The sequence below is a fragment of the Podarcis filfolensis genome, assembly GCF_964270895.1.
Source record: "Podarcis filfolensis genome assembly, chromosome: 1".
NCBI classification, from domain to species: Eukaryota; Metazoa; Chordata; class Lepidosauria; order Squamata; family Lacertidae; genus Podarcis; species Podarcis filfolensis.
In genome coordinates, this window is record NC_139604.1 from 58,514,947 (window position 1) to 58,528,818 (window position 13,872).

The window sequence follows — 13,872 nt, forward strand, 5'->3', positions numbered from 1 at the left end:
ATAAGTCATGACCAATTTGTTCTATTTATTTCAATGGGACCTCAGCTCAGCTAACAGTCTGGATCCAACCCGTTTTCTTTTTTACCCTCCTCATATCTTGGAGGCGGCCAGAATATCATTGTTCCTAAACTGAGCTCCATAGTTTATGGTAGACTATTATTATTATTTGATATAGATATTGTTTAAAACAAAGCAGATGGATCTGAAGTATATCAGAAATAGCTGGTTCTTCAGTACAAAAACTTCCTTTAAGGAAACTAGCCAACACAAATATGCTCTGGCCTGCACCACAACTGTAAACAACTGCTGGTGAGAAACACAGAACAGCTGCACCATATTAGTAGAAGAAAGATCAGGAACAGTAACCTAGCAATTCAAAGCCCTCACATTTTATTGCTGGACAAAAGTTTAAAGATGTCACAAATCAGACTAGCCTAGAGGTTCTGGGCCAATGTATTGGCCTGCTGTTTGCTGAGTTATTATGACATCAAGTGTCCTGCTTTACCGGAAAAAAGCAATGGCAGTCTTTACTGCTAAGTAGTGCTTATAGATGGTTAGTCCTTTTCCCTTCTCTTGCTTTGGGTGCATGAAGTTCTGCGGCTCAGAAAGAGCAGGGATCTAAAGAGGGAGGACGGACCTATTGAAGAAGGTAAAGAAGCAGCAGGGAACAAGAGATCTCGTGGTAGGAGGTGGACAAGGAATCCACTTTCCCCTTCAGGTTCCCAGGTGAGTGCTGCAGTAGTTCATCACAGCCCGGAGCTGGCATGAGAGGTTGGTTGTGGATGGGCCTCACACCTGCACCAAGAACCCACAGCCCATGCAGGTTCATCACAATTGTCACTTGCTCACACCCACCCCTGCTATTTCCTTCTACCCGCACCCCCAAAAGACAAGCAAGTAAACGATGACAGTGAGGAGGAGGAACAGCTTCCCAATCCAGTTCTTCCTAGCAACATTTATAAAGGGGAGATGTCCGGCAGCATTGGTAATAACAAGAAGCTCCTACTTCACTGTTGCCACCACACAGAGTGTCTTCTTGCCCAAGAGCCTTCCAAGCCCAAGAGCTGGCACTGCAGGAGAGGATGCCAAGGCTGTGGGTGTGACAAGTCAGCCGGTCTTGTGGCTAAGGGAAGAGAGTCTATCAGTCCTTGAACTCCTGGGTCAGGTACATGGTGAAGTTCACTGTTTTACCTGTTGAAGGTCACATTCTCTCAGGTGTTATCTGTTGGAAGGGGCCCTTTCACCAGTGGTGGGCCAAGCCAGAGCTGATGATGAGCAAAAATAGAAGTGCCGTATGGGGTTTGATAGACTTATTCTCAAGTAAGTATACAAAGCACTTTTTTGGGTACCAATACAGCCACTGTTCTCAAAAGCAAGTGATTGTCATTCCTTCTGACTGGTGTTCTCTCTTTCTATCTTATTTTAGAGAGAGATATAGATATTGATGCACACATCTGACAAAAGCCTACCAATTTGTCTCAGCATGGGCTGTGGGGGGGGGATTTATTTTCCCCAAGTCATAAAATCAAGAAACAATTAAGACCAAAAAAAAAACCCTTCCATCAATATATTTTTACCAGATAAATACTACCCCTTTGAAATGTCCCAAAAATACATATAAAAAGGGTGGGACGAAAATTCCTGGAAAAATAAGGAGATAGAAGAATGGGGCAGCTGTGACCAGTGGTGTCAAAAGTGCCTGGATACAATTCAAGTCAGCATTAAAAATGATTCATCCACACACAGTTTGAAGGGAACAATGGACTAGGATCAATGATGGAGTTACTATAGTCACTGAATAGCTGAGCTGTAAACAAAAACTGGACTGTGGGGGTTATAGGCAAGAGAATGCCAACACTCGGGAGGCCTCTCTTTCAGTCCAAGTGCTTCCCCTAAAGTTACCTTGCTCAGAAGCAATTGGAAGTGACAGTTTAAAACCATAACAACTAACTTCACATTTCCTTTTATAAAAAAAAAAGGAAAGAGCCAGTAAATAACAATACAGTGGTACCTTGGGTTAAATACGCTTCAGGTTACATATGCTTCAGGTTACAGACTCCGCTAACCCAGAAATAGTACCTCGGGTGAAGAACTTTGCTTCAGGATGAGAACAGAAATCATGCGGCAGCAGCGGGAGGCCCCATTAGCTAAAGTGGTACTTCAGGTTAAGAACGGACCTCCAGAACTAATTAAGTACGTAACCAGAGGTACCACTGTATATATGCTTGTGGGGACAGAGTGGAAAAAGTTATTTAAGTCAGGCATTGATGGCCTCTCAGTGGCAGGCTTTATGTTTTAGAATGCTGGACATTCACACTCGGTCTCCCTTGGACTGCAAAAAAAAATCCATTACAGAACACCTGAGTGAAGCCTCCTCACAAACCCACCTTTTCCATCAAGCCTTTGGTTGGTTCCTGTGCCCAACTGTAACCTACCCTGTAACTAAACCTAAGCACCCTCCCTCCTCTTCTCCAGTGCTGAATTTTAGATTTGTAAGGTCCTCAGAGAAGGCGCTGTCCTCTTATACTATAAGCCTCACAGAAATCTCACACTCCCTCACAGAAACCTTAAGATAAATATATGCCAACAACTGAAGTACAGTACTAAGATGCATGACATAACAATGGAGTCATCCTTATTGGGGAATGACAGCTATGTTGCCACAGAAACCACGTCACATACCATACCTAGACTTGGCCTTTGTTGAGAAGGCACTAGTTCCCAACAGTATGTCTTCTACACTACACCACAACTACAAGCAACACTATATGACTGTGCTGCTGAGTTAGTTACCCAATTAAACTGGGGGGGTGTGTGTCCCCCAACTTGCTTTCCCCAGACCTGCCTTCCCGGATGAGTGAGTCACACTGAGTTTTCTTCCATGCTCAAAGGCATGGCTTCACATCCCCCAGGAGTTGTGCAGTCTGTATTGTAGGACAGATTCTGTGGAACTCCCTCCCTGCTTGCTGCAGGCCCCTTCCCTGTTGAAACTCTTGCTGCTTGGTGAATACTTTTTATTTCAGCAGACATTTTAATTGTGTTTTTCTTATCTTATGGTTAAGTATGCTGTATCCCTATTTCACACCACTTAGAAACTCAATATTAAGTAGCATTTTTAAAAAACAACAACAAATAAATGCATAAATCTGCCTCATGCAATGGCAATGTCCATATGGACAAAAAGAGATGGAAGGATGAGAGAAAGAGGTTAGTTTTTCTAGATGCAGTATACAACACACCTCGTAAGGAGCAGAGTCTTTTGCATTAAAGTCATATTCCCCTCCTATGCTTAGGCATTCCTCTACTTCTCTGCGTTTAGGTGTAGTTATTTCCCCCACTAGAGATTAACGTCCCATTCAGGCACTAGGCTAAGTAGAACATGTGACAGGGAAGAGTTGAGAACAGCAAACCAGCTCTGTTCCGTGTTGCTCTTGAGTTGGAATGTGACATTCTGCACCAGGGAGCTTCCTGTACTGATGTAAAAGCTCTCTGTGCAATGTAAAACCTTGATTTTCATGTGGAGTATCTACACAAGCAAAGCAGGCTTCTTGCCACAGATGAATGATGATGGGGATAGAGACAGCACACTCATTTCCACTCTCCCCACTTGTGTGATATACTTACTTGTAAATATAAGGCCTGAAGAGGGCTGGAGTAGTCTATCTATTGCAATGAACTTGTAATAGATTGCAATAGGAGGGGAAAATAAAAAATCTGCAGCTGTATTCTGTGAATAAGAGATGAGAAGAGAAGAGGAATGCTAGCGGACTCCACTACCACACTGAATGCTTGCCCATGCAGAGGAAACCACTGCATACAGAAAAACAGCATGTCATGATAAAGGCTAGCTAGGCTGAACTATGCTACTTTTTTTTCTACATACATGGAACTTCTACATACAAGGGAGAACATTCAAGCTCCTCACCTCTCCCTGCAATCTGAAATAGTATAGGACCCCTTTAGACTGTCTACTGTTTTGTTGTTGTTTTTTGCAGTTGTGTTCTATAAAATGTCATTGACACAATAATAGTGTGTCAGTGATGGATTTACACTAAGCCTATCCACACATCATTCCTCTTTATTGGCTTTTCTGCAATGTTTCCCTCAGTATTACACATTATTGCCACCTGAAACAGCACTCTTGCCCTACGGCACAACAAAAGCAAAAGAAGGCATGAAATTTGTGGTATGAATTTCAGGAGGAAGCTACAGAACATGCAACAACTGGAAATGAAGCAGTATGCCCACCCCAACAACTTATGCAATCGCAAACAGTATTGAAAATAGGATTGTGTATAACCACCCCAATTCCATCATGAGCACAAATCATTATGAATGCACAATAAAAAGGACACCTGGAGGGGCTGCAAGTCATGCAGTAAAACGATTATGGTAATTGCATAAACTGACATTAAGTGAATCCCAGAAGAGGAAAGGACAAGCAGGAAAGCACCTTCATATCTCTCCTGTTTGTCCTGTAGAGCATCCCTCAAATGTAGGGAAGGGCTTAGAAATATTTCTCTTTAGTGCCTCCCTTACCCCACGATTGCAGTGTTTTAGTGTCACCCACAGCCTTCCCTGCAATCAACAGGGGAGCCATTATTTGCTGCACATATGAACTGGGAAGTAGGGTGTTCCTCACAGCACAAGGCCTGTTGTCAGATGTGGGCCTCAGTACAGAAGCACCATTTGCTTGCAGGTAGGAAATACATTACAGATAAGGTGTCTCTTGAGGTATGTTGGGGTAAATGCTTAGTGTGGGTCTCAATCCTGGCCCCACACTGACTAGCCAAGACTACCTCAAATTGGTCTGTTAGTATTATGTAGCAAGAGCAAGCAACAAACCTTTCCCCTAAAAGCCCAATATCCAAGCCCAGAATCTTGTTCTCACCTTCAGACAAGGGATTCCTTTCCCTGTAATTGTGTGCTAGAATCAGAGCAGCTGTGGGTCGTTTGGGGAGGCTTTCAGCCATATGAGAAGTTGCCATTAGGAAGCAGCCTTATTGTTGCATTTATAGTGAGGTTGGTAGTGCTTCACGTACATCACCTCAGTCATCCTTACCACAACCTTTTAAGAAAGGTTAGTGTCATCGATTACAATATTGCATAAGAGGTTTTGTATGAGGTTGGACTTAATGAGACCAGGGGTCTGCCAACATTTGAACTGGGGACCTCGCAGCTTACAAACCATAAATTGTTTGGAAAGTCTGAAGTTTGGTCCAGTCAGTATAGAAAAAAAAATGTGTTCTGGGTCTGGGTCTCCAACCACAGGTGTGAGAAAAAATGGGAATGGACTGGGCAGGCACATCTCTTTGGCTGTCTCCAGGCAAGACACATTGAATGTTTTATCTTTCTTTGGAAGAGGGGAATTTTGGCAGATAGTTTCCTCAGCCAACCTCGCCTCTTTTGAAGTAAAGGAAATACAGCCCTACTTCAGTGGTGCAATTTGGTAAGGGACTTAGGAGGGCCTCCTGGGCTTTGCGAGTTCCTGCCTCTTTTTAGGCGGGAAAGTGGTAAGGCGGGCCTGCTGCTGCTGCTGCATTTTGGGGCCGCCCTGCTCATTCTGCTGCGTGAGGCCCAGCCCAGGACTTCGGGCCCCCGAGACCTGCCCCTCTTCGCCCGCCTTCCAGAAGTGACCTTGGAACTGAGCACTCCCCGGCTGGTGAAGGGGCAAGAAAGGCCCTCCCCGTCGCCCACTTCGCAGCCTCTGCAGCGAAGCCTCGGAGGAGGCACATGTGCTTTGGCGCGGCGCCAGCCAGAGCATACCCGGCGTGCCCTTGCTGGGGGCCGCCTCCGCCTGGGCCAAGCCCTTCTCTACCGGGGCTGGGGTGGGGCTCTTTGCTGCGGGAGGGCCAGCCAACGCCGGCGTTTCCTTGGGTTGCTCGTCCCCGCTCTCTTCCCTTCCCTCTCTGACCCCGTGGATCTGCCTCCCGAAGGAGAGGGCGCGAGAGGGGTGTGTGCGCGCGCGCTGAGCGACCTCTCCAGGCATTGCAGGGGTGCTTGGCGCTCCCGCAGTCAGGCGAGCAGCGGGCTTCGGTGAATCCTGCCGCCGCTCGCTTAGCTCCCGCCTTGCGGGAAGGGAGCTCTCCCGCCCAAATTCCAACCCTCGGCTCAGTCTCTTTTGGAAAGAAGCCACCGGCTTCTTTTTTTCCAGCTGGAGAACGAGAGGGGAGGGCCGGGTGACTCAGGCTGCTGGCGCCGCCGCCGCTCCTCCATGAAAGAAGCTCAGCAAGAAGAATTGATTCCTTTGCCTCTCATCTCAGGCCGCCGGGGCAGAAAGAGAGAAAGGAGCGAGAGCATGCTGGTGATGTGCTGCTGCTGAGGAGCCCGAGCCGAGCTGCAGAGTTTGCAGGTCATTAGTGCTGCACCAAACTCCGGGCGAGGTAAGTGGCGCTGCTGCTGCTGCACACAAAGCGCTCGGCAGCGTTTGGGAAGTAAGCCCGGGCGGGAACTGTGGTTTGTCGGGAGAGAATGGCAAACGCAGCGGGCAGTTTTCTTGGCAGGAGGCTCAGTTTGGTGTCTCTGTGCGGGCACAATGCAACGTGGCATGCTGTTTTTCTGCACCGAACGGAGCGCCTTAGTTTGATCCCTAGCAAACCTCGCTCGCTCAGTGCGATCGACGGGGCTGTGCTGCAGACTGGCATCGTGGCGGCCTTGATCCGTGGTCCGATCCCGGAGAACGAGAGGGACGAAAGTCACCAGGCATCTTTGCAAAGTTTGCGCCTCGGTTGCCTGTGCGTAGCCCCGGGGCTGCTTGGTTGAGCGTGCCTTCATGCGGCGTGGAGCCGTCCAGGGTTTCAAGAAGGGAGAACTGTCCGGGAAACTCCAGTTTATCCTAGGAAGATGCTTTTCGGCCGGCCATTAAGTCTAGGGTTACGGGGAGCTGCTGGATGGAAAGGGATGGGATTGGGAAATCGGAATAATGGCAGTGGAAATAATGGGCGCAAAAACTGAGGCTGGGCTGCCAAAGTGTATTCAGGAGGAGCAGAGCTGCTTAGGAAGAGTCTAGGCGTGGGAGGGAAATGCATCAAGGGTAAGACGAGACCTAGTCTAAAAAAGAACACGCGCATCTCTATTAAAATAATGGCTGGGGGCGGGAGGGGAGACCCCCACAAAACCAGATCTCAATATTGCGACCTGAATTAGTTGCGTTCCCTACAAATGAATCTCCAGTTCAGTTTCTAAGTGGGTGGCTTTGAGTTTCACATCCGATGCTTCAGTCTATTCAAGCACTCTGAACCCAGGAAAGCTTTCTGTTATTGCAGTTCATTTATTTGTGTGTGTGTTCCTGGAAGTTTTCACCTCCTGGCTGGGACCACTGTTGAGAGCTTGCAAAGCTCTGTGATCTAGTTCAGGGTGACCTGCCAGTGATTATCTCTTAATGTACGTTCGTTTCTTTCTTCACATGGTTGGTGGCAAGAGCAAAAAATGTGGTGCTCACTTGCAAGCCTCCAGTGATACCTTTGACATGGGGATGATTGAAGAGAGGATGACTGACAGGCTGTGATGACTGTAACCAAACCATCTTGACTCCGCTTGGCCTTTGAAGAACGGAGCTACAAGATTGCTTTATTAAGAGAGTTAGGGTTTAGATGCTTTCACCACTGTTGTCCCTATGTTCTGATTAAAGCTGTCATTTCATACATCTGTCTCTTATGTGTGTGTGCATGCACGTGCCCACACACCGCAGGGACATCTGGAGTGCTTTAGTTTTATCTCTTACCTTCCCAAGAAAAGTGCATGTGTCGTAGAAGATAGGCTGTGTAATATGGCATGAATAATGGATTGCTTTGTACGAGGAATGCTTTGCTCACGTGTAAATGAAGAGCCTTCGGTGATGACAATTTCAGAAAAGCTGTTAGGTAGAAGGTGACACAGTCACTTAAAAAAAAAAAATCTACAAAATATCTTTAAACAGGAGAAAGGGGATTCCCTTCCATAAGCCCAGTTACAGTTTTCTGTTGGGGTAGGATTTATTTTAGAGCCCTCCTTTTTGGCAAGCCTTCAGTGTGGCTTGCAATTTATCCATAACAGTGTAATATTTAATTCCCGCCCCCCAACCTGTATTCCATACCTCTTGCTAGGTTATTAGGGCAAGTAGCAGGCACAAAGTTTTCTCTTCTCACCCTGCTAATAAGCCTGTGGAAGTGAGAAATACTGCTTAGCCCAAGGTCACCAGAGAACTGCATTGCTGAACAGTGGTTTCTTAACTAGGTTCTGGTCCAAGTAAAAAACTTTGTCCATTGCCGTAATACTGGCATTATAATAATGCATGCACTAGTGTTAAATAATACAACACATGGTCAGAATCAAGTATGGTCACCAAAGTGGCGTTATGCTAATTTTCCTGCTTCACCGAAAGATGCCAGAAATTAAAATTTATTGCAGTGTAACATACCTTTGATGAGAATGGTAATGACACACTCAACCTTTCCATAGAAAACCAACCTTCTCAGACAAATGTTGGACAATATCCTACCCCAGTGCAGAATTCGCACAACAGTAGTCCTTGTTACACATAGTTCTTTAGGTCCAATATTGGACTGTGGTGCTCCATATGTTGTTGAACTCCACTCGTGTCATCCCCAGCCAACATGGCTAATAGTCAGGGATGGTGGGAGATGTTGTTACCCCATCTACATCCCATGACATTGCCACATGCACAGTAGTTAATAATTGCCCCAAATGCTAGTAGCCGCTGGAAATTTACCATTTGCACTTGTCATTCTGTAATCAAAATGCTCCTGGGACACAAATCCCCCCCCCAATAAACTCAAAAGTTGCAGTGGGGGTGCCCATCTAATGTAGAGAATTGGAGCTAAAAAAAATTCAAATAACGAATGTCTGGAATAAGGAACGGTATTGAGTTTTCTTTCTGAAAACAAATGAACCCAGGGCATTAAATAGCCTAAAGAAAGCAATTGTTGCTGTTGTTTAGTCATGTCTGAATCTTCGTCACCCCATGGACCAGAGCACGATAGGAACTCCTGTCTTCCACTGCCTCCCGTAGTTTGGTCAAACTCATGCTGGTAGCTTCAAGAACACCGTCCAACCATCTCATCCTCTGTCATCCCCTTCTCCTTGTGCCCTCCATCTTTCCCAACATCAGGGTCTTTTCTAGGGAGTCTTCTCTTCTCATGAGGTGGCCAAAGTATTGGAGCCTCAGCTTCAGGATCTGTCCTTCCCGTGAGCACTCAGGGCTGATTTCCTTAAGAATGGATACGTTTGATCTTCTTGCAGTCCATGGGACTCTCAAGAGACGCCTCCAGCACCATAATTCAAAAGCATCAACTCTTCAGTGATCAGCCTTCTTTATGGTCCATCTCTCACTTCCATACATCACTACTGGGAAAACCATCGCTTTAACTATATGGACGTTTGTCGGCAAGGTGATGTCTCTGCTTTTTAAGATGCTGTCTTGGTTTGTCATCACTTTTCTCCCAAGAAGCAGGTGCCTTTTAATTTTGTGACTGCTGTCATCATCTGCAGTGATCGTGGAGCCCAAGAAAGTAAAATCTCTCACTGCCTCCATTTCTTCCCCTTCTATTTGCCAGGAGGTGATGGGACCAGTGGTCATGATCTTAGTTTTTTTGATGTTGAGCAATTACATTTTGCATTTAGGGGTGCTGTTTTATCCCAGTAAAGGGAAAATGGACTAAAAATGTATTCAGGGGTTTATTCAAACCAAAAAGGATCTAGGAATGCAGATTTAAGTGCCCTTTTTAAAATCACACGCATTGATTTTGCTTTGGGACATTTTACTACCCCGAGGCACCCCAACAATGGAATTTGATTTGGGTTAGTAAAATGCCTTTGTCCCTGTTTAGGAGTTTCAATCCAGTGCAAACTTGCCTGGGCGTATTTTATTTATTTATTAAATTTCTATACCACCCTTCATCCAAGGAACATAGGGCAGTTTACAATATAAAAACACAAACATACATACCATAATAACAAACACAATACTCCCCAGTTATTTATTTATTTATTTATTTATTTATTTATTTATTTAATACTGTAAATAATGTAAACTCCATTGAACACTGTGGGGCTTATTTTGAGTAAACATAAGATCGTACTTCATACAAGTGAAAAACATTTAAGAACTGTCTTCCTAAGAAATACATTGTAATAATAATAATAATAATAAATTTTATTTATATCCCGCCCTCCCCAGCCGAAGCTGGGCTCAGGGCGGCTAACAACAATCAAAATAATCCAACATTCTAAAAACATTCATTATAAAATTAATTAAAATCAAATTAAAATCAAATTTATGGCAACCATTAAGCAAAATTCTGTGCAGATTGCCAGAGGAGGGGGTCAGGCTGCGCCCTGACCAAAGGCCTGGTGGAACAGCTCTGTCTTGCAGACCCTGCGGAAAGATGTCAGGTCCCGCAGGGCCCTAGTCTCTTGTGACAGAGCGTTCCACCAGATTGGAGCCGCGGCCGAGAAAGCCCTGGCTCTAGTTGAGGCCAGCCTAACCTCTCTGTGGCCTGGGATCTTCAGGATGTTTTTATTTGCAGACCGTGAATTTCTCTGTGGGACATACCAGGAGAGGCGGTCGCGTAGGTACGAGGGTCCTAGGCCGTATAGGGCTTTAAAGGTTAAAACCAGCACCTTAAACCTGATCCTGTACTCCACCGGGAGCCAGTGCAGCTGGTATAGTACCGGATGAATATGATCTCGCAGCGAAGACCCCATAAGGAGTCTCGCCGCGGCATTCTGCACCCGCTGGAGTTGTAATGCTTAACACCCTATTGGATGCTATATAGCATCCAAGAAAATACCCTCAAAAGCTACTAGACCACTCTCCTGCTTAAAGTCATTTTTCCCCAGTTCAGTTTTTCTGAAAGAAAAAACTACCAACTATTTTCCAGTTTCTCAACCATACCTTACTTGCCATCAGCAGCAAGTGATAATCTGCTATATAGATTATAAATACAACAATGGTAATAATAGCAATTGTCCTTAGCTGTGGAAGAGAGGATACGCTTCTAGTGAGTCTCTGCATTTCTTAGGGAAGCCCCATTTGAAAACCATGTTCTTTGAGGCTGCATTCAGTTGCTCCCTCCTCGTACAGAGCCGCACATGGAATCTACATTTCACCTCACTTCCCATAAATAAGACTGCAACTTCCATAGCCAACTATTTTCTATAGCTTTCACTGTCAGTTGATTATATTGGATTAAAACACACCAATATTTCTGGTTATCAAAGGATAAAGGAAAGGATGAGCCGAAGAAGGGACAGGTTGTATTTGGGTCTGAAATCTCATGCTGTCCTGTATAATTGAGAATCCATTTTTGCAAAGACAACTTCTATTCGGGACATTAGTTCAGAAAATGGCTTTTTGTTCAGATTCCTGCCACTGGAAGAGGTTGTATGTGAGTATATTATAAGTGGATGTATATGCATGCAAGGGTATGCGAGAGAAAGATTTCCACCATTGGAACTCAGTTGGATTTTTGTACACTAATGCATGAAGGTCATCTCCTTTTAGATTTGTTGCTTTATAAAGCAGTAGAAGCTGGGAACACATGCAGGTCTAAGTTGTTGTTGTTGTTTTTTAAAAAAACTTTAATCAGAGAGACTAGCCTTCAGTATATTAGGCCAATAATTCTTCTGTGTTGCTGATTTAAGATGTGGGATTTCACTAGGTTTGGCTTTTCTTAGCCATGTAGGAAAACTTACCTTGAAGTGGCTTTTGAGGAATTGCAGCTTTCTCCGCCACAATTTTGCTACTTGTTACATAGCAGGTTTGTGTTCTCTGCACCAGTGGTAGGATGAAAGTATGCTGCCAGATCTGGAAGCTCTCCTCCCCAAAACCCAATGTCTGTGACAGGAACTTGTGGCCCTCCAGATGTTGGATTCCATTTCCCATAATCCCTAGCCAGCATGGCAAATAGTCTCAGATGCTAGTCGTTGTAGCCCACCAAAATCTGGAAGGCTATAGATTCCCCGCAATGAGTTAGCGTGGTTTCCCTCATGGTGAGAGAAGTTTCCATTGTACATGCTTCAGAGAACGCTTTCATTTTCACAATGTGTTAAAGTTGAATTTTGACATTCAAAACAGGTTGCTCATAGCACCTTGGGCTAAACAGGAGTGGGGAACTTCAGAGTGGGGAACTTAATGCGGCCCTTCATGCCTCTTCTCCTGGCCCTTGGAACCTTCCAGAGGCTGCACCCTCCACTGGCTATTGCTTCACATCACCTGTGTTTTTGCCTAGCTGGCACGTGCCTTTGAACTCTTATGTTTCTTGCTCTTCTGAGTGGAGGAGAGAAGGGTGTGTGATTGTGTGTAGAAACTAGCCCACTGTATAAAGGTAAGGATTACGTTTGTTGCTCTTCTCACCTTTGCCTTTGGCCGGCGGGCATGTGGCCCTCAGAAGTTTGCCCAGAAGAGAAAGCGACCCTCAAGCTGAAATAGTTTCCCCGTCCCATGACTGATATGAAACCCCTGAGGGGTCAACTAGTCTAGCTCTTCACATTGAGTAGAATACCCCTGTTCTATAAAATACTCAATTGCTTCCAAATCATGGGTGGCTAACTTCAGGTGGCACCAAGCACATGGACATGATTTGATCCACATCCATTTTCCTTGCAACATACTTGTGCAATGTTTGTTTTTTGATGGGTTAGGTGAGCATGTTTGAGGGAAATGGCCTCATGGGTCATATTGCACCCCTGCCTTTCAGGCCACGATTGGGCTGGATGTCTCACCCCCTTGATTTAGAATGTGCATAAGAGGCTCTGAGCAGAGGGGAGGATGTCAGAGAAGCACATCTGCCCTCACTTGAGCTGGTCAGAAGCTGAGGTACTTCCACCCACATATTCCTCCTTCTCTCTGCTCAAAGTATTGCACAAACTCTGCAGTAGTTCCAGCTCTGGGGCAGCAGCCAGGGAAGGACTTGCTTTTACTGGCTAAGGAGGATGTCTGTCATTAAGTCAGACTGTCCACTGCTACAAGGAAAGAGGAAGGAACAAGAAGATGGCCATGCTGGAGGGCAAAAGAAACCCTTAGCATCTTCCTTTAGTAAAAGAACAATTTCCAGTCCTCTTTCACTGTAGATCACGAGTTAACAGTTGCAAAGTCAATGAAGCTACAGGCCAATATAAGTGAGTAAAGAGTCTCCCTCTAACAAGTTTATAGCCACTGTAAAATGTTTTCCTGGATGACTCTAAAAAGATAAACCTATATTACAGCTGGGTTTCAACATCCAGTAAGAGGCAGAGCACTCAATCCTGCTGCGTGTTGCTTCACCAGCATGTTCCCTGCAGAGAACACGTTGGCAAAGCAAATCCTTGCAGAGAGCTGATTGAAACCTCTGCTCAGCTGAGGGTTTAGTGGTATCACACATGCCCAGTCACCAAGCCTTAGTTGGCAGCAGGGCATGGAAAAAAAACTTTCAGTATTGGGAGTAGGAGGTATATTAGTCCATAAGGTGCCATGGTGTTAGGCCTTTTTTCTATTTAAAATGTGGAAGATTCCTTCCATCGATCAGTCCTCAGTACAGGGATTTTCTTTTTTAGGGGGGAGGATATCGAATAATATGTCTTGAATTAAATTAACAATTTAATTAACCAAAGTGAACACATATTGCTAGAAGGAAATGCTGTTCAGTTTTCTTTTCATTTCTTGTTATAACAACATAGCAGAGTCAGAACCCTTAACAATATGATCCAGCACTGGCCTTCCATCTCAGCCCGCCAATTAAGATTTACCTCCATTGATTTGTTCCTGTTGAGAAGTTGATTAATCTGCTGATTAATGTATGTTTTGATCAAGGCTGTCCTTCTCATTTCCTCAGCTGCTCCTTTGTTCCAGGAAGTCTTTGTTCTTCCTATGATTGTTTATTCTTGCCATCCCAT

General features: G+C 45.1%; 1 protein-coding gene across 2 annotated transcripts in view; it reads left to right on the forward strand.

The window, feature by feature from the left end:
• Positions 1 to 370: 370 nt before the first annotated feature.
• SYT12 (synaptotagmin 12) overlaps positions 371 to 13,872 on the forward strand; it is a 59,563-nt gene continuing 46,061 nt past the window's right edge. Inside the window, exons 1-3 of one of the 2 annotated variants that reach the window (XM_083578272.1) lie at positions 371 to 726; positions 1,201 to 1,320; positions 6,264 to 6,383. The gene's annotated coding sequence lies outside the window, so the exon portion shown is untranslated. Of the gene's footprint in view, positions 727 to 1,200; positions 1,321 to 5,082; positions 6,384 to 13,872 lie in introns of those variants that run through there. The other variant, XR_014540137.1, reaches the window with a different exon arrangement.